Here is an 18,974-nt window from a genome sequence, read left to right as displayed (position 1 = left end):
TAGCTCATCAATAATACAAATTGTAATTCTCTTCGCCCATAGCCACCCTATCCCACCTTCCCTTTCCAACATTTTCCAGAGCTATGGGCCCCCTTTTATTTGACCAGCTGACATTTTTATGTGTTTGGGATGTTTGTGTGTAAGAGTAAGACAAAAAGATTGTGTGAAACCTGTGAAAGTGGACTGTATTGCAGACCTAAGTGATGTAGCTAGAGCAACCTAAATTTTAGGTGTAGACCAGGCCTTACTTTGCTTAATCCTAGAATTTCCTCTGGTAATAAGGGCCTGTCTATACTACAGCTTTTCCGTAAAAGGGATGCAAATAGACACAGCGCAATTGCAAATGAAGCGGGGATTTAAATCTTCCCCACTTCATTTGCATAAACATGGCTGCCGCTTTTTTCCGGCTCAGAGCTTTGCCAGCAAAAAGCGCCAGTCTAGACGGAGATCTTTCGGAAAATAAAGCCTTTTCCAAAAGATCCCTTATTCCTGATTTTAAGAGGAATAAGGGATCTTTGGGAAAAGGCTTTATTTTCCGAAAGATCTCCGTCTAGACTGGCGCTTTTTGCCGGCAAAGCCCCGAGCCGGAAAAAAGTGGCAGCCATGTTTATGCAAATGAAGTGGGGAAGATTTAAATCCCCGCTTCATTTGCAATTGTGCTGTGTCTAATTTGCATCCCTTTTACGGAAAAGGGGTGCAATCTAGACACAGCCCTGTAGTGTAGATGTTTCCTACATCAATGGAAGAAAGATGTTTACATCAGTGTAAGTAATCCATTTATTTTATAGGTGATAGCTAAATCAGGGGAAGAGTTCCATCATTGATCTAGCTGTCTCTACATTTGGGGTTAGGTCCACCTAAATACAGTGCTCATTATGAAATGTTCTTACAGCCCTGAAAAACTCAATCTAATTTTAAATTGTTAACTAGGCCTAAACTAAAGCCACTTCTGAATGTGAAACTATCCACACAGGAGAGTTAATGTTCTTTAACTTCACACTATTAGTAAATTGGTCTTTCCTCAGCACTCTTGTGAAGTCCTTAATGTAATAGAGCAACTTTAGAGTCTAATTGTCACCATTATAGCAAGGCTCTTTGTAGAGGGGTTTTATAAGTAAACATGTTTGGATCATTGTTTTATTTTTGTCTTTGGAATACACAGTTGCACTTATTTCATATTCTGAAAACTAAAAGATCTAGGTGTTTGGCTATCAATTTTATTGTGTTGTACAATTTTGTATGTTTCTCAACACTCTAATCAACCTCATCCTATAGCAATATCCTATTGTAATCAAAATAACCAGATCATCATCCTATTCTGTAGATGCATATATAAATATAATGTCTTTAGGAATACTTAGTGTTGTCATTGTAGAAGACAGGGCACCAGACTGGACAGGACTCTAGTTTGTTCCTCTATGGCAATTTTTTTATTCTGAGATATCAGAAATTATATATGTGTCACTGTTGAAATGTATTGTTGCTCATAGTTGAATTTATAAGGTTACTAATGGTCTTTAAAAGGTCATTTCTTTATATCTCTTTATTTACTTTTGAGATTCTATTCATAGGTTCACCTTGACAATGGTGGTTGGAAACTTCAGTGTCTTTGTATGCACAATGGAAGGCCTCTCTCAGTGGTGTTGATTGCAGAAGGCTGGTTTTCATAATCAGCTTTCTCAGAGGAATTCATTACCTTGAAACTTGTGACTAATAAGAGATGTTTTCAGCTTTTGAATTTCAACTAATTTCCATGAAGGATACTATTACTAAGCAACAGATTCTGTGGAGTGTCTCGAGGGGCGAAAGACAGTAGATACAAGTAAAAGAAAAATCCAACACCAGAAGTAGCAGGGAAAAGAACTGATGAAATGACATCCTCGATAGAGCAATCAGACCTAACATCACAAACAACATATCTTTCCACGAGACTAGTACTGTACTGTGGAATGAACTGTTCCAGGAACTAAGGGCCATCACAAATATCATTACCTCTGTTCCAGAAGAAGATGCATTTCTTTGACCTTGCCTTTTCTAACATAAATCCATAGCAACATATACAATTTAAAAAAACCCTAAGGAAGCAAAGCTCTGTGTTGTGCACACAATTTTCCCCCAGAAGAAAGCTAACCATACATGCCACAAGTTAGTCTTATCACTTAATGAACTACTGGGAGGTACACGGATATTATGGCAATGAGGGGGATATAAGAATCTATATAGAATAAAACAGAATGTGGGAATGCTTGTTTCTTAGGGTACGTCTAGACTACATGCCTCTGTCGCCAGAGGCATGTAGATTAGGCTACCAGACATAGTAAAATGAAGCGGCGATTTAAATAATCGACGCTTCATTTAAATTTACATGGCTGCCGTGCTGAGCCGACAAACAGCTGATCAGCTGTTTGTCGGCTCAGCGCGATAGTCTAGACGCGCGGGTGTCGACATCAAAGGTATTTGTCGACCACACAGGTAAACCTCATCCCAGGAGGCATACCTGCGTGGTCGACAAATACCTTTGATGTCGACACCCGCGCGTCCAGACTATCGCGCTGAGCCGACAAACAGCTGATCAGCTGTTTGTCGGCTCAGCGCAGCAGCCATGTAAATTTAAATGAAGTGGCGATTATTTAAATCGCTGCTTCATTTTACTATGTCTGGTAGCCTAATCTACATGCCTCTGGCGATAGAGGCATGTAGTCTAGACGTACCCTAAGGTCATAAAGCATAATGTCACTTCTCCATATTGATGTTGCTGTCTCGCTTTACTGTGGCCAAGTTGACACTAGCACTTTTGTTCGTATAATTTGTCACTCAAGGTCTGGGGAAAGAAGTCTCCCTGAGCAACAGGAGGTGTCAGTGTGTACAGGGCTATTGGTAGAAAACAATATACAGGCAATATATTGGTAGAAAACAATATACAGTATACAGGCAGTCCCCAACTTACGCGGATCCGACTTATGTCGGATCCGCAGTTACGAACGGGGCTCGCCCTGGAGGACACGGACTGCGGGACCTTGCGGTCCTGCCGCCCATGTACTCCGGGGCTTTCTCTGCGTCTCCCTGGTCTGCAGACCAGGAAGATGCGGAGCAAAGCCACGGAGGGGCTCGGGCAGCGGGGCAGCCCAGGCGCGCTTGGGCTGCCTCGCTGCCCGAGCCCCCCCGTGGCTTTGCAAAGCCTCGGGGGAAGCCGGCAGCGGGACAGCCCAGATGCCCCTCGGCTGTCCCGCTGCTGGCGTCCTCAGAGGCTTTGCTCCCCGTCTCCTTGGTCTGCTGGTCTCCAGCAGACCAGGGAGACGGGGAGCAAAGCCGCGGAGGACCCAGGCAGCGGGACTGCGGTGCGTCTCGGTCCGCCGCCCGCATCTTCCTGGTCTGCTGGGGTGGGGGTGGGGCGCAGCTAGTACGCCCCCCAGCAGACTAGGCTTTTCTCCGGACGCCTGTGGCAGAGCAGCTGGGGCACTGCCGGTTGGTCCCACAGCGCCGCTCTGGGCGCTACTGGACCAACCCGGCAGCACCCCAGCTGCTCTGCCCCAGGCGTCCTGATTCAGCCGCTGCTGGTCAGTTTCAGCAGCGGCTGAATCGGGACGCCTGGGGCAGAGCAGATGGGGTGCTGCCGGGTTGGTCCAGTAGCGCCGAGGAGCGGCGCTACTGGAGCAACCCAGCAGCACCTCAGCTGCTCTGTCCCAGGTGTCCCCAAGTCAGGTGCTGCTGAAACTGACCAGCGCTGACTACAGGAAGCCAGAGGCAGAGTTGCTCTGCCCTGGGCTTCCTGGAATCAGCTGCTGATCAGTTTCAGCAGCAGCTGACTTGGGGACACTTGGGGTTCTTAAGTTGAATCTGTATGTAAGTCGGAACTGGCGGTCAGTTTCAGCAGCGGCTGAATCTGGACGCCAGTTCCGACTTATATACAGATTCAACTTAAGAACAAACCTACAGTCCCTATCTTGTACGTAACCCGGGGACTGCCTGTAGTTGCCACTGCTCTTTGGAGGTGGTTTAATTACGTTGTCCAAAGAGATCTCTCCCATTGGCATAGAGCGACTACATGAGCGATCTTACCATGGCGCATATCAGTACAGCTGAGTATAATACAGCACGGTTGGAATTATGATGGTTACATTTTCTAGAACCTTTGACAGTTGTGTACTTGTTTGACTTTGTCCTAGAGGTCACCCTACATCCTAGTAGCAGGTGAGCATGCAGAAAACAAAACAGCCTCTGCTCCCCCGCCCCTCAATGTTTCACTGTGAATTTGCATTTTTACATGATTTGTTTTAACCTTTTTGTGTTCTGTTTGAGCCAAAATTCAAGCTCTGTGTATTTTACTGGTACAAATTTTGCATTATGTGAATGTCAGTATTCATGGCAGAAATGTTTTATATAGTAATCCAATCAGATAAGAAAGGCTATACGATGTGATTTAGGTGGCTAATTCCAGATAAGCACTCTGGAATACATTTTGGATAACTATGATCAAGCTACAAAATAAAACATTCTAAAAGACAGGTTTGACAAATCTGAATAGTCAGTACATTCAAGCATATCAATCTAATCGTGAATGTTCTGGAGAGAGAGAGAGAGAGGCAATCTACAGTACATTTGACAAACAGGTGGTCATCCAGGCTATGTCTACGCTGAGGGGGTTTCGGCAGAAGATATGCAAATGAAGCGCTCATTAGTATATCTCATGCTCTTGTTTCCATATCCTCTTCTGATCCTATTTGCAGAAGAGATTTTGCTGTTAAGCCCTGTGTAGATGGGGCCATTTGTCAGAAGAAAACTCTTTTGCGCAAGAGCTCTTATTCCTCAAAAAATGAGGTTTACAGGCTCTTGTGCAAAATGGTTTTTCTCTGACAAATGGCCCCATCTACACAGGGCTTTTTATCGCAAAGATTTCTTCTGCAAAAAAGATCGGAAGATACGCAAATGAGTGAGATATGTAAATATGTGCTCCATTTGCATTTCCTTTTCTGCAAAAAACACACAGTGTAGAGACATAGCCCCTGTGATTAAATGAACCAATGAGTATTCAAAGCTCCCGATTTTACATTGCTTTCTCCCAGTCTAACATCCAATCGTGCCCTAAAGCAGCAAGAAACAAATCTCATTTGGTCTACTATTCAACTGAGAAGACCCTGAAAAATATGCCTATTCAATATGCTCTCTAGAAAGGAAAAGAGCTAGATTCTTACTATAACACTTCCCACCCCTTGCAAGCAAAGCAAAACCAATCCAAACACACCCATGTCTGAAATGCCATTACTCTGATGGAAGGCATCTATTGAATCACACCTGCCCATTATGACAAATTGTTTCAGACTGGGCCGTGGATTTTATATGTGCACAAATTATAAGGATAAGGCTGAGACAATCAGACTCAAACCCAAGGGGATTAACAATGGCATAAAATGTATCATTAAGCTACAGTACAGCACTCCATCTGGTATAAACACCTACCTTCTCAAAGCATAAATACTGACTTTTTGTCTTCCCTGATGTTTCAATATGTTGACCTTTCAAATAATTTTATTGTTTAATATAACATAGGTTTGTTTCTGACCCAGAGATCCAAATGTTGTGGAAGTTCAGATGTGAACTGGATTCAGACTTCATGGCTCAAGGCCCTGCCCCTTTTCCCCTCCTCCCCCATTTATATATGGGTTGAACTGAAGCCAGGCTGAATATTCCAAGCCACAGATTTTTGAAGTAACTGAATCTGAATCCTCTAAGTTTACAGGAGTTCAGAGCTACATCTGATGTGAACTTCACAGCATGGGCTTGCTTCTATTTAAAGATCGCATTCTGTATCTGCTGGATGTATTATGTATGTCACATATAATTAATTTTTCAAAAATTATTCAGAAGTAAGAAACAGTTCTCTTTTTGAATGTAGCATCATTCTGGGTGTGCCTATACAGCAAAGTTATGTTGGAATAACGGCTGTTGTTCTGAAATAACTATGTGAGCATCTATCCAGAAATTCTGTTATTTTGGAATTATTTCAAAATAACAGATGGCTTATTCCAACTTCTGTAAACATCATTCTACAAAGAATAGTTATTTCAGAATAGGGACGGAATAGACAGGGCAAAAGCTGTTATTTCAAAATAGGGGGGCCTCTAGCCCTGCCCAGGGTGCTCTGCCTACACTCAGCCAAACTTTATTCCCTCCCTCCCCTAAAGCCCTTAAAGCTGCAGCCTCTGCAGAAAGGGGTTGTGGCACACAGGAGTCCCTGACAGCCCTAATCTACCCTGCAGCTGCACCTGCCTTGCTTTTCCCTCAATATGAACCAGTCTGCTGCTCCCACCCAGCACTTCACTGCTCCCAGGGAGCAGTCAGACAACTCCCAGGAGCCTGCAAGGCTACCAGGGGCTGAAAGAGACGTGCACCTTCCTGGTCGGGTGAGGAGATCATGGACCTTATTGAAGCCAACCTCCAGGATCTCCGCACCAGATGCAAGAATGCGGATGTCTATGGCTGGATGGCCGAGAGCCTGGCCAACAAGGGGCACATCCACACACAGGAGCAGGTGTGGAAGAAGGTTAAGGAGCTCTTCCAGGCATATGCCAGGGCAAGGGAGGGCAGCTCCCGCTCTGGGGCAGAACCCCCCCACACCTGGCCTTATTGTAAAGGCTTGTACCGCATCCTGGGGAGCGGGACAATCCCTTCCCTTCTCTCCTCGTCCCCCCCCTGCTTGTGGACTCTGGGCTCGAGACACCCGTCATCATCCTCACAGGGGGGAGGGGAGGAGGAGGAGCTGGACGAGGCCAGCACCAGCACCCTCCTGACCCTGAAGCTGGTACCCCTCTCTGTGTACGTGTCCCAGGCAACATCCGAGGCTAGGGATCATGCAGCAGCCTGTGCATGTGGGAGTATGTGTTGCGTCATTCCTGACCATACATCCCCAGGCAGCTGCTACAGAGGATCCTTGTGCTATTGGCCACTGGGTGTCTGGAGAGGCCTGCAGTGCTCAAGACCCTAGGGTTGGGACATGACACCCTCCCACCGCAAGCCACCTCTAAAAGGAGGGTAGGGGCATTCCCCGCTGAGACACACAGCAGTCCAACACACAGCATACAGGCATGCTCACACTCTCAGGGCAGTATGATCTCCTAGGGACATCTGGGCCTCTATAGGAATGTGCCCACTGGCCAGAGTGCACATGGCCTTGCTCCAAGCACGTCGCCTTCTACCGAGCTAAGAACTATTGCTCTCAGCTCACAAATGAGAGCTAGGCTTCAGGCACAGTATCCCCTGGAATGACTGACCATCTCTCTTTATTCTCCATAGTTGGGCCACCTACAAGCTTGGGTAAGTCAATACCACCTAGGCGCCACAAACCTGTGGATGAGTTCCAGAGGCAGCACTTCACAGCACACTGATTCCTGGAGCAGACCATCATCCACAGGTTCCAGGACATCCAGCTGTGGCAAGACATCTGGTGGGAGCTGCTGGAGCAGGGCCATTCCATGGATGTGCACACTCTGTTGTCAGCGTGATGCCTGCTCCTGCTTCTGCTTCCACCCTTGCCATTTCTGTAGCTCCTCCACCCACTCACTCCTTGTCCCACCCACCCCCTGTGGATGCCAAGGTCCCCGCACCTGTGGCAGTGGGATCAGCAGAGCCAGGCATCACTCCCAGTCCCAGGCCTGAGCCTTTCCTCACCCCTTCTCCCCCTTCCAGCTTCTTCCTCCTTCCTCCAAGGTTCTTATGACCACCTGACATAGATGTTGGTGAACTGTCCTCAGTAGTCCATCATGGCCTGCAGGACCATTAAAAAGTATCCCTTGCGGTTGATATATAGAGATGCCCAGTGGTCAGGGGCCCAGATGGGGGTGTGGGTGCTGTCAATAGCCCTCCTGCAGTGGGGGAAACCCATGTCAGCAAACCCAGTGATCAATGACATCAGTGTTTCTAAGGCGGATGACTCTGTGAAGCCGGATGGTGTTGATGGCCCTGACCACCTGCAGAAGGAGACAAACAAATAGAGAATCACAGGGATACCAAGGTCCCTGAGATCTCTCCAGGTCCACCCTCCTGGTCCCCTTCCCACCACCACTCAGGAGCAAACCCCCCAATCACCCGAACCCCTGGTAGGGATTAGTGAGGACGGGACTGAAAAAACCTCTTGGGGAAGGGGCTTGCACCACCCTCACCCTCCACCCCTCTTTCCCTAGGGAAGCTCATTCCTTCAGTCCACCCTCTCTCCTAGGACAATAGCCCGAGGATGCCATACCTGCATGACCAGGGTCCCGCTGGTCCATCTCCCCACGCTGATCTGCTTCCCCACAGATCTGTAGCTATCTGGTGTGGAGAGCTTCCGTGGGCGATAGCAACACACTTCTGGAGTTGGATGGCAGGTCTCATATGAATGTCCCATAGCCTGAGGGCAGGGGTGAGCCACTCTCAGAGCTCCATAAATATGTCTTCCTTCATCCTACAGTTCTGGAGCCATTTCTGGTCTCTCCATCGCTCCATGACAATCCGGTCCCACCAGTCTGCACTGGTGTCCAGACTCTAGATGTGGCGGTGTATGGTGTCCAGGGGAGGTTGGGTGGGATCTAGAAGCATGAGTCGTGCTCACAGAGAGCTGAGAAGGGTCTCCAAGTGGAGCAGGAGGTTGGGTTCCTACAGAGCCTGGGAGACAGGCTGCAGAAACTGCTGCGTGACTTGCAGTACAAGCTGCAATAGCTGAAGACTGCCTGGAGGCAGCTCCAGCTCCATAGCAGGGAGTGCTGTTGTGTCCAGAAGCAGGGTAACCAAAGCACGCAGTGCAAATGCTTTGCTATCCCTCAGGGTATGTCTACACTACCCCGCTAGTTCGAACTAGCGGGGTAATGTAGGCATACTGAACGTGCAAATGAAGCCCGGGATTTGAATTTCCCAGGCTTCATTTGCATAAGCGGGGAGCTGCCATTTTTAAAACCCTGCTGGTTCGAACCCCGTGCAGCGCGGCTACAAGGGGCACGAACTAGGTATTTCGAACTAGGCTTCCTAGTTCGAACTACCGTTACTCCTCGTGAAATGAGGTAAATGTGCATGGGCAATAAAGTGGTTCTGTTTACCCCATCCACTCCTGGGTCACCTGTTTCCTTGTAATACCCGGTACCTGCTGTGGGGCTGAAATCTTGATCCCCAGTGTCTCCAAGGCTGAAGTCCTGCTCTGGGGTGCATCTCCTGAATTCCCAGGCTGAAGCCCTGATCTCAAGTGCAACCTCCCCTTTAGATACTCGCCCCAATCCCTGATGTGCCCCTCCTTCCAAGTGAAGCCCCAATCCCCTGCACTCCCCCAAGGGCTGAAGACACAAGCCCAGCCAACTCCTGCACAACTGAAAGCAGGAACTGAGGGCTGAAGTTCCTATCCTCTGTTTTACCTATTATTAGTTACTAGAGAATTTACACAGGTCCTTGTGGGGGTCAGATGTGGCAGTCAAGGCAAGGAGCTGGGTGGTGTGTGGGGGACCCAAAACAGGGTGTGGGAGGTACAGGACTCAGAGAAGATTTTTTTTGGGGGGGGGGCAGGAATAAGGGCAGAGGGTGGAGACTCAGGGCAGGGGATGGGAAGTTTGGTGAGGCTGAGGACTAAGCCTGGTTGTGGAGGAGACAAGCCAGAGGGTGGGGGCTCATGGGAGGGGATGGGAGGTATAGGGGGCTCAGGGCAGGGGACTGGGAGGTGGGGGATTACCAGAATCACCTGTGGTGGAGAGAGCAGCGCTGCTCCAGCTGTGGCTCCTCCAGGAGGGCAGGAGAATGGCTCATGCCAGGGAAGCTGGGGCTGCACTGTCTAGTTCCCCCAGATGATGGTTCCTTGGGGGAGAAGGAGTTGGATGCCCACATTTTCCAGCCCCTACTCTCCTGGGTGGCGGGGCTGTGCTTTCCAGCCCCGGGGTGGTCCCAGAAGGTGCCACAGCAGTGGGGCCAGTGGCCAACAGGGCTCTCCTCTCTCCTCTCAGCCCCCGCCAAGTCTGGCATTGCAACTGATATCCAGGGGCAAGGTTTGGTGCATGGGGGCCACTTATCCGGTTCAATGGCCAGCAAGATTGTGAGCCCCATCCCCAGCTGGCCACTATCTTGCTGGCGCAGCTCCCCCACCCATGGTCTCGGCAGTACAGCTCTCCTCCAGTCAGCCCTCTCCCTTTCCACATTACAGAAAACAATAGAAGTCCAGATACATCTCATTTTCCTGGCACAACCAGACTCTGAGGTTGCTTTAACAGGAAGCTGCATACTAAATTTGGTGATCCTCGCTGTTACTGTTTAGGGGGCAGTTCTTGAACAAATGGAGTCATGGACAGATGGATGGACAGAGAGATGATAATGCAGTATGCCTTTTAATGGGTGCTCAATCAATTTAAAGTTATTTTGAAAGTTTGTGGTGCATAGCATCCTGATTTCTATTGAATTCACTTAAATCACAGAAGTTTTACCAGGTGTCCCATATTTGGCATAGGGAAATATAGTCACCCTAGTTCATGGGTTCCCAAACTTTTTGACACGGGGACCAGTAAATCCATTCATGAGCTTTTGGAGGACCGGTAACATTCATTTGCATACTTGCATATTCAATAAGAAAATGATGAATATTCAAATAAGTTGTTTCTGGTCCTCCCAAAGCCCCCAGTGTCAGCATTAGCAAAGCTTTTGATACAGTCACCCACAATATTCTTGCTAGCTAGCATGTTAAGGGAATATGGATTGGATAAATGGACTGTAAGATGGATAGAAAGCTGGCTAGACCAGGGTTTCCCAAACTTTTTACTTTAGTTGGAACCCGTTTTTTTCAGTACTGTCTTTTGCAGCCCTAAAATATAAACTCATATAAAAAAAAAGAATGAAAAATGAATAAATTTTCAGTGTTTCATCCGGCTGCATTGCCCACCCAACCTGGGTCATGGCTTGGGGGACCCGGCGCCACATGAGCACTCCAGGAGGCGGGAGCAGGAGCAGATTGGGGGTAGGGTATCTGGCTAGGAAGGAGGGTGCAAGGAAGGGTAGGGTTGCCAGGTGTCTGGTTTTGTACTTGACAGTCTGGTATTTGAAGGTTTTGTCTGGGAAAGAAATTGAGAAATTACCAGACATATAAAGTGCCTGGTATTTTCTAATTAGGTACATTTTATTATAATTAGGTGTATCAGTCCTTAGCTGCCTAGCTGGGAGATGTGCTCACACTGTCTGAGTGTGTCTACCTCCCAGGCAGTTTGCAACTATTCCAGGGAGGGTATGTGGGGGGTGGGGGAATGGAATCCCTGGCCAGACTCACTCGTGTGCCAGGGTCTGCCCGCTCCCCCACCTTTCTCTTCCTGATCTCCCCAGTCCAGTCCTGCTGCCCCCGTCCAGCCCTGCTTCCAGCGGCCAGTTCCCCCCACCACCCACCAATCTCCCCCCGGTCAGCCCTGCTCCCCCGACGACCCCCTCCACCATCAGCCCTGCTGCCCCGTCCAGCCCTGCTTCCGGCAGCTGATTCTCTCCTCCTCCTCCTCCTGATCTCCCCCCAGCCAGCTCCCGCTCCCCACGTGCAGCCCTGGTTCCACCGCCTGCCCTTTCCAATCTCTGCCGCTGGACAGCCCTGCTGCCCCCAATCCTGCTGCCGCCCACCCACCCACATGCCCGGATCTCTATGGGACAGCCCCACTCCCCTAGTCCTGCTTTCACCACCCGCATCTCCGCGGGACAGCCCCACTCCCCCAGTCCTGCTTTCGCTGCCCACCCTCCCGGATCTCTGTGGGACAGACCCACTGCTCCCAGCCCTGCTTTGGCTGCCCACCTGCCTGCCCGGATCTCAACCGGGACAGCCCCGCTGCCCCCAGAACTGCTTACTGGTGTCTGGTTCCTCCCCCCCTCCTCCTAACCCGCCCTGCTCTGCTCCCCTCCCGGCAGCCATGCTGAGGCCCGGTATTTTTTTCCTGCGGCCTGGTACCGGGCGGTGGCCGATAGTTTGGGAAACGCTGCACTAGGCTATTGAGTAAGGAGGTTGCTACTGCCTTATTTTTTGCACACTAAACTGGTAAAACTTGAAAAACAACACATGGTCTGGTTGCACTTTATAGACTAAAAAACATGTAGCTGGTATCATGAGCTTTCGTGGGCACAGCCCACTTCTTCAGATGATCACTTCTTCGGTTGACTGGTCATCTGAAGAAGCGGGCTGTGCCCACGAAAGCTCATGATACCAGCTACATGTTTTGTTAGTCTATAAAGTGAGACTGGACCATTTGTTGTTTTTTAAGTTTATCCTGTACAGACTAACTTGGCTACCCCCTGAAGCTACTAATGTGGTAGTTAGCCTCTGAAAATGCTTGCTGGACTGTGGGCCGAAGGTGAGATGTGGGGGATGCCCAGTTGAAGGATGGCACTGGGAATTGGGGACTGAGTTCCTTGGCAGGATCAGGTGGCTGTGCATGTCCTTCCTGCAGAAATGTAGGTGCCTTGTGGACTTTACTGTCAGAAACTTAGGTGCCTTTAGACTTAAGAAACCTATAGGGTTAGGTGTCAGCTGAATGAAGCTTTAGCATTTGAATTTTAGACTCTGACACTTAAAATGGTAGTTTGGCACCTAAATGTATGGCTTTCAATGCCTGCCTGGTAAATCAACATCGATAGTTTCTTTTATTCATGATAACCAAGTACATGTTTGTTTTCTCAAACTGGTATTTGTAATGTAGCAAAAGGGCTTATTAAAGATAGTTTTCTGAACATCTTTTCTACTTTAACATCACATCTTGTCTACTTCCCAGACACACAACTAACTGTTAAAATGATTCCTTGCTATTGCACTTAGCTGCTCCCTGCACATCTTCCAAATTGCACCCGCTTTGTCTACTGCCAAAAGCAAAGCTTTAATTGCTGTCAACATTTCAAATGCAATACAAGTGTGGAGAAGTAAGCAGAGTTCAATCTGCCTTCTTCTCATGAACCTTTTGCAGCTATCTTATTCTAGAATCTTTGTGATTGGTGAGGGAAGCTGACCAAAAACACAGTTTGAATTTCAGATATCAAGCTGGAGCAGCAGTACAGGAAATGCATGTGTATATTTAAAAAAAATCCTTCATCCTTATACTGCACTTACAGTGGCCAACAATATCAGTCTTGTTTGCAGGGGTGAAGAACTCAGAATGGCAGATTCACCAGTATGCTCCCAGGGATGAAAGTAACTTAAATTTCTTACAGATACTGTTGTATCACAAATCCCTTTCAGGTGTGGGCAGGGAGAGGCTCAGGGCAGGAGGCTGAGGTATGGGGTGGGCTCAGGGCAGGGTGTTGGGGTTTGTGTGTGTGTAGGGGGATGGGAGGGACATGGAGCTGAGAAAGTCCTACTTGTGGTTGGTTACATAGTCCCAGCACTGTGCTGTGCCTGTTTTCTGCCAAAGGAAGCTGTGACTGTGGGGCGCTGCATGTAGGCAATGTGCAATAGGGTTGCCATGTGTCTGGTATTGACCGGGACAGTCCGGTATTTTTGCCTCCTGTCTGGTAAAAAAAAAAAATCATAAAATACCAGACACCTAAAATGTCCGGCAACCCTACAACACACTCAGCAACCGGGCCCAGCCTGTCCAGGTCCCCACTAACCTCCCCTGCTTACCTGGTTCCACAGTAGCTTGTCTTGTGGCTAGAAAAAAACCCAAAATGGCCACCAGCAAAAAAGCCTCTTCTTAAAAGGGCCATGCTGATTTTTAATTTTTTTTGCTCAACAACTTTGGTCTCCCCCTTTTTTCCCCTCAACAGAATTTTTCCCCATTTTTGGGGGGGGGGGGGGGTTAGGGTTAGTATACAGGAGACCCTGGTGATTGGCAGAAACGGTCTCAACACACAGGGAAGATGGAAGCTTCTGTTTCTACATGGATTGTGCCATTTAAGATTATTTGATATGACCATTGATATTTTTATGAAGCACCAGGGTTTTTTTTAATTACTTTGCTGAATTGCAATCTCAGTGCACCTGTAGTTATCACTGGCCCTATAAGGCACTCATATGAATATACTACAATTAGGAGCTCATCTTGTAGGGGCTGTTGAGCACTCTCAGATCGGGGGACTAGTCATGAGAGTATGGGATTGTAGAACTGACCCCTACATTGTAGCAATAGGGCAAACACTACATATGTTGTAGACATAGTAATTATGTAATTAAGCAGATTTAGCAGGTAATTACACTTGGAAATATCAAATAATTCAAAGGTTAATTACCAGGTACCTTGTTTATTAAACAGAACATATTGTGATTATGCTTTAGTTTAAAAGATAGAACCACATAATTACCCAGCAACTATTAAATACACATAATTAATACACACCTGGGAGTTCTCCGGGTAAAGGAGAAGCAAATATGAGACCCTTGAGGTAAGTGGCTGTCTGTAGTATGTTTGGGGGTTACGTGCTGTGTGGTGAACTTGTGTTTGTCTGTTTAGTTTGTTTGTTTGAAGGAGCATGTGCTGTGGCCAGCAGTTGGAAGCTGTGAGCTTCTAAAGATTTGAAATCCAGAAGCCTCTGTTAACTGGCTGAGCCCTACTCAGGGGGCGGGGCTATCAGGAAGGCCAGAGCTTTATAAAACAGTGAGTCAGCAACAAGGGAGCTTTGTGAACAGGAGCAGCAAACAGGGAGTTTTGAAAGGGAGGTGGGAAGGGGGTTAGGTACACTTGCCAGTCTTTATAGTTTATTTTAAAGGTTTTCATCAAAACTTCCTGATTTAACTAGAAACCCTATCAATAACCTAGGTAGCTGTAGGAGAGAATTCAGGCAGAAGCCCAGCAGCAGAGTGGGGGCTATCCTGTTTATTGCACTCAGTGTAGCATGTATGATTACCTACCCTATGGGTGGGTGGCATATATGTGCATTTGGTGCAAGGAGCTCCTGGCCCGTAGAGACTGTGTATGGGGGTGGCTGAACTGGAGGAGCTGAGGGAGGCAGAGAGGTACGTAGATGAGACTTTCTGGGACACTGTAGAATTGTCCTACCTCCGGTCAGACAGCCCCTGCACTGTTAAGGGGGATGGAAGGCTCAGGGAAGGAGAACAGTCAACGGGAGCAGAGGAAAACCTTCCTATAGTTGTGACCCTCCTTCTAGATGTTGAGGTATCTTCTCACACTGACGTTACCTCTCTGGGGGAGAAAACTCCAGTCAGTAGGAAAAGACATTAGTAATGGGAGATTTGATCATTAGAAATGTAGATAGCTGGGTTTGTGATGATCGGGAGAACTGTATGGTGACTTGCCTGCTTGGTGCAAAGGTTTTAGATCTCTCGAACTATCTACATAGACTTATGTGTAGTGTTAGGGAGGAGCTGGTGGTTGTGGTACATGTAGGTATCAATGACATAAGGAAGGGTAGCAGAGACATCCTGGAGGCCAAATTTAGGTTGCTAGGAAAGAGACTGAAATCCAGGACCTCTATGTTGGCATTCTCCAAAATGCTTCCAGTTCCAAGCACAGGGCCAGGTAGGCAGGCAGAGCTTCAGAGTCTCAATGTGTGGATGAGTTGATGGTGTAGGAAGGAGGGGTTTAGCTTTATAAAGAACTGGGGAAACCTTTGGGATAGGGGGAGCCTATACAGGAAGGATGGGCTCCACCTAAACCAAAGTGGATCTAGACTGCTGACATGTAACATTAAAAAGAGCAGTTTTTAAACTAAGAGATGGGGGAAAGCCAATTGGTGTGGAGGAGCAAGAGGATCGGACAGCGACGTCTCTTAGAGGAGAATCTATTGATAGAGATTCTCTAGGTTTTAGTCAGGAGGAGAGGATGGAAGAGGATAAAGTATGGGCTAGATCAGACGAAAAACATTCACATAAAGAATCTGACACATCAGAAAAGGGCAGACAAATAAACAGACAAGTTTTAAAGTGCTTGTACACAAATGCTAGAAGTCTAAAAAATAAGATGGGTGAATTAGAGTGCCTCGTGTTAACGGAGGATACTGATATAATAGGCATCACAGAAACCTGGTGGAGTGAGGACAATCAATGGGACACAATCATTCCTGGGTACAAAATATATCAGAAGGACAAAACAGGTCATGTGGGTGGGGGAGTGGCACTATATATGAAAGAAAATTTATAATCAAATGAAGTAAAAATCTTAAACGAATCAACATGTTCCAGAGAATCGCTATGGATAGTGGCAAGGAGTCCTGTGGCACCTTATAGACTAACTGAAGTGTAAGCTTTCATGGGCAAAGACCCACTTCATCAGATACATGTCATCTGACGAAGTGGGTCTTTGCCCACGAAAGCTTACACTTCGGTTAGTCTATAGGGTGCCACAGGACTCCTTGCCGCTTTTGCAGATTCAGACTAACACGGCTACCCCTCTGATACTTGATGCTATGGATAGTAATTCCCTGCTCTAATAAGAATATAACAGTAGGGGGTCTATTATCAACCCCTTGACTAGGACAGTAATAGTGACTATGAAATGCTAAGGAAGATTAGAGAGGTTATTAAAATAAAGAACTCAATAATAGTGGGGGATTTCAACTATCCCCATATTGACTGGGTACGTGTCACCTCAGGACGAGAAACAGAGACAAAATTTCTTGATACCTTAAATTACTGCTCTTGGAGCAGCTGGTACAGGAACCCATGAGAAGAGAGGCAATTCTCGATTTAGTCCTGAGTGGCGTGCAGGATCTGGTCCAAGAGATAACTATAACAGGACCGCTTGGAAATAGTGACCATAATATAATAAGTAACATTCCTGTGGTGGGAAGCACACCTCAGCATCCCAACACTGAGGCATTTAATTTCAAAAATGAGAACTATGCAAAAATGAGGAGGTTAGTTAAATGGAAATTAAAAGGTACAGTGACTAAAGTAAAATCTCTGCAAGCTGCATGCACACTTTTAAAAGACACCATAATAGTGGCCCAACTTAAATGTATACCACAAATTAAAAAAACATAGTAGAAGAACTAAAAAAGAGCCACCAGGGCTTAACAACCATGTGAAAGAAGCAGTGAGAGATAAAAAGACACCTTTTAAAAAGTGGAAGTCAAATCCTAGTGAGGTAAATAGAAAGGAACATAAACATTGCCAAATTAAGTGTAAAAATGTAATAAGAAAAGCCAAAAAGGAGTTTGAAGAACGGCTAGTCAAAAACTCAAAAGGTAATAAAATGTTTTTTTAAGTACATCAGAAGCAGGAAGCCTGCTAAACAACCAGTGGGGCCCCTGGATGATCGAGATACAAAAGTAGCACTTAAAGATGATAAAGTCATTGCAGAGAAACTAAATGAATTCTTTGCTTCAGTCATCATGGCTGAGAATGTTAGGGAGATTCCCAAACCTGAGCCATTCTTTGTAGGTGACAAATCTGAGGACTTGTCCCAGATTGAAGAGTAATTAGAGGAGGTTTTGGAATTAATTGATAAACTTAAAAGTAACAAGTCATTGGGACCAGATGGCATTCACCCAAGAGTTCTGAAAGAACTCAAATATGAAATTGCAGAACTATTAACTATGGTTTGTAAGCTATCCTTTAAATCAGCTTCTGACTGGAAAATAGCTAATGTAACAGCAATAATTAAAAAGGGCTCTAGAGGCGATCCCGGCAATTACAGACTGGTAAGTCTGATGTCAGTACTGGGCAAATTTGTTGAAACAATAGTAAAGAATAAAATTGTCAGACACATAGAAGAACATAATTTGTTGGGCAAAAGTCAACATGGTTTCTGTAAAGGGAAATCATGTCTTACTAATCTATTAGATTTCTTTGAAGGGGTCAACAAACATGTGGACAAGGGGGATCCAGTAGATAAGGTACTTAGATTTCCAGAAAGCCTTTAACAAGGTCCCTCACCAAAGGCTCTTACGTAAATTAAGTTGTTATGGGATAAGAGGGAAGATCCTTTCATGGACTGAGAACTGGTAAAATGACAGGAAACAAAGGATAGGAATAAATGGTAAATTTTCAGATTGGAGAGGGGTAACTAGTGGTGTTCCACAAGGGTCAGTCCTAGGAACAATCCTATTCAACATATTCATAAATGATCTGGAGAAAGGGGTAAACAGTGAGGTGGCAAAGTTTGCAGATGATACTAAACTGCTCAAGTTAGTTAAGACCAAAAGAGACTGTGAAGAACTTCAAAAAGATCTCACCAAACTAAGTGACTGGACAACAAAATGGCAAATGAAATTAAACACCACCTACTCAGTGCATTTACCCGGTGCAATAAGACTGCACTCAGAGGGTTTGAAGGTCACTTCAACTGAAATACCATGGGTCAGTGTGTTGTACCATCTGTCTGCTTTCTTGGGTACAGTTAGGTGCTTAGGCCATAGTTTCCCCTTATTCCACCCTGAATATCATTTACATGATTTCAAGTGTAGGTACACTTGCCGACATTCCTAAGTTCTTGCTCCCTAAATTATTGAAATAACAGTTCTCAGGTATAGCAGTTCTCAGGTATAGTGTGAGTTTTCCAGAAAAGCTAGAGTTTCTCTGAACTGCCATACCTTACTTTCTTAATGCAATTTACTCTGTTGATGCTTACAGTACTTTAAGCATAATTGTTTTAAGAAAGTGATTACTTAAAGCTTTTGTCATGGTTTGTATTGCGGGGTGATTAAGAGTGTTATCAAATGTTCTAGCTACCCTTTTATGCAGTGTAATTATTGCAGTGACATCACTATGAATGGTGAAATTCATGAATACTGAGAGTCATGGCTCCTGATCCCCCACCGTGAACTCCCCGCAGTTCCTGAACTCACTGCAGCTGGCAGGAGCTGCAGTGAGTTCCTCATGGCTCCTGGCAGCTGTGGTGAGTTCCCTGCAGCTCCCAGGAGCTGCAGAGGACTCATTGCTGGGACTAGAAGTCATGGTGAGTTTCCTATGGCTCCCAGCCCCTGTCTCCCACCCCAGCTGAGACAGGAGACTCCTGCAAATACACGGAACCATGAATAGTGATTCTGCCAATCACCAGGGTCTCCTGTATACTATTTACAGAAGCCCCCTTTTATACTGCTCCTGCGAGAGAACTTGTATA

This window comes from Pelodiscus sinensis, chromosome 3 (assembly GCF_049634645.1).
Source record: "Pelodiscus sinensis isolate JC-2024 chromosome 3, ASM4963464v1, whole genome shotgun sequence".
Classification (NCBI taxonomy): domain Eukaryota; kingdom Metazoa; phylum Chordata; order Testudines; family Trionychidae; genus Pelodiscus; species Pelodiscus sinensis.
Note: the sequence above shows the minus strand (reverse complement) of the source record.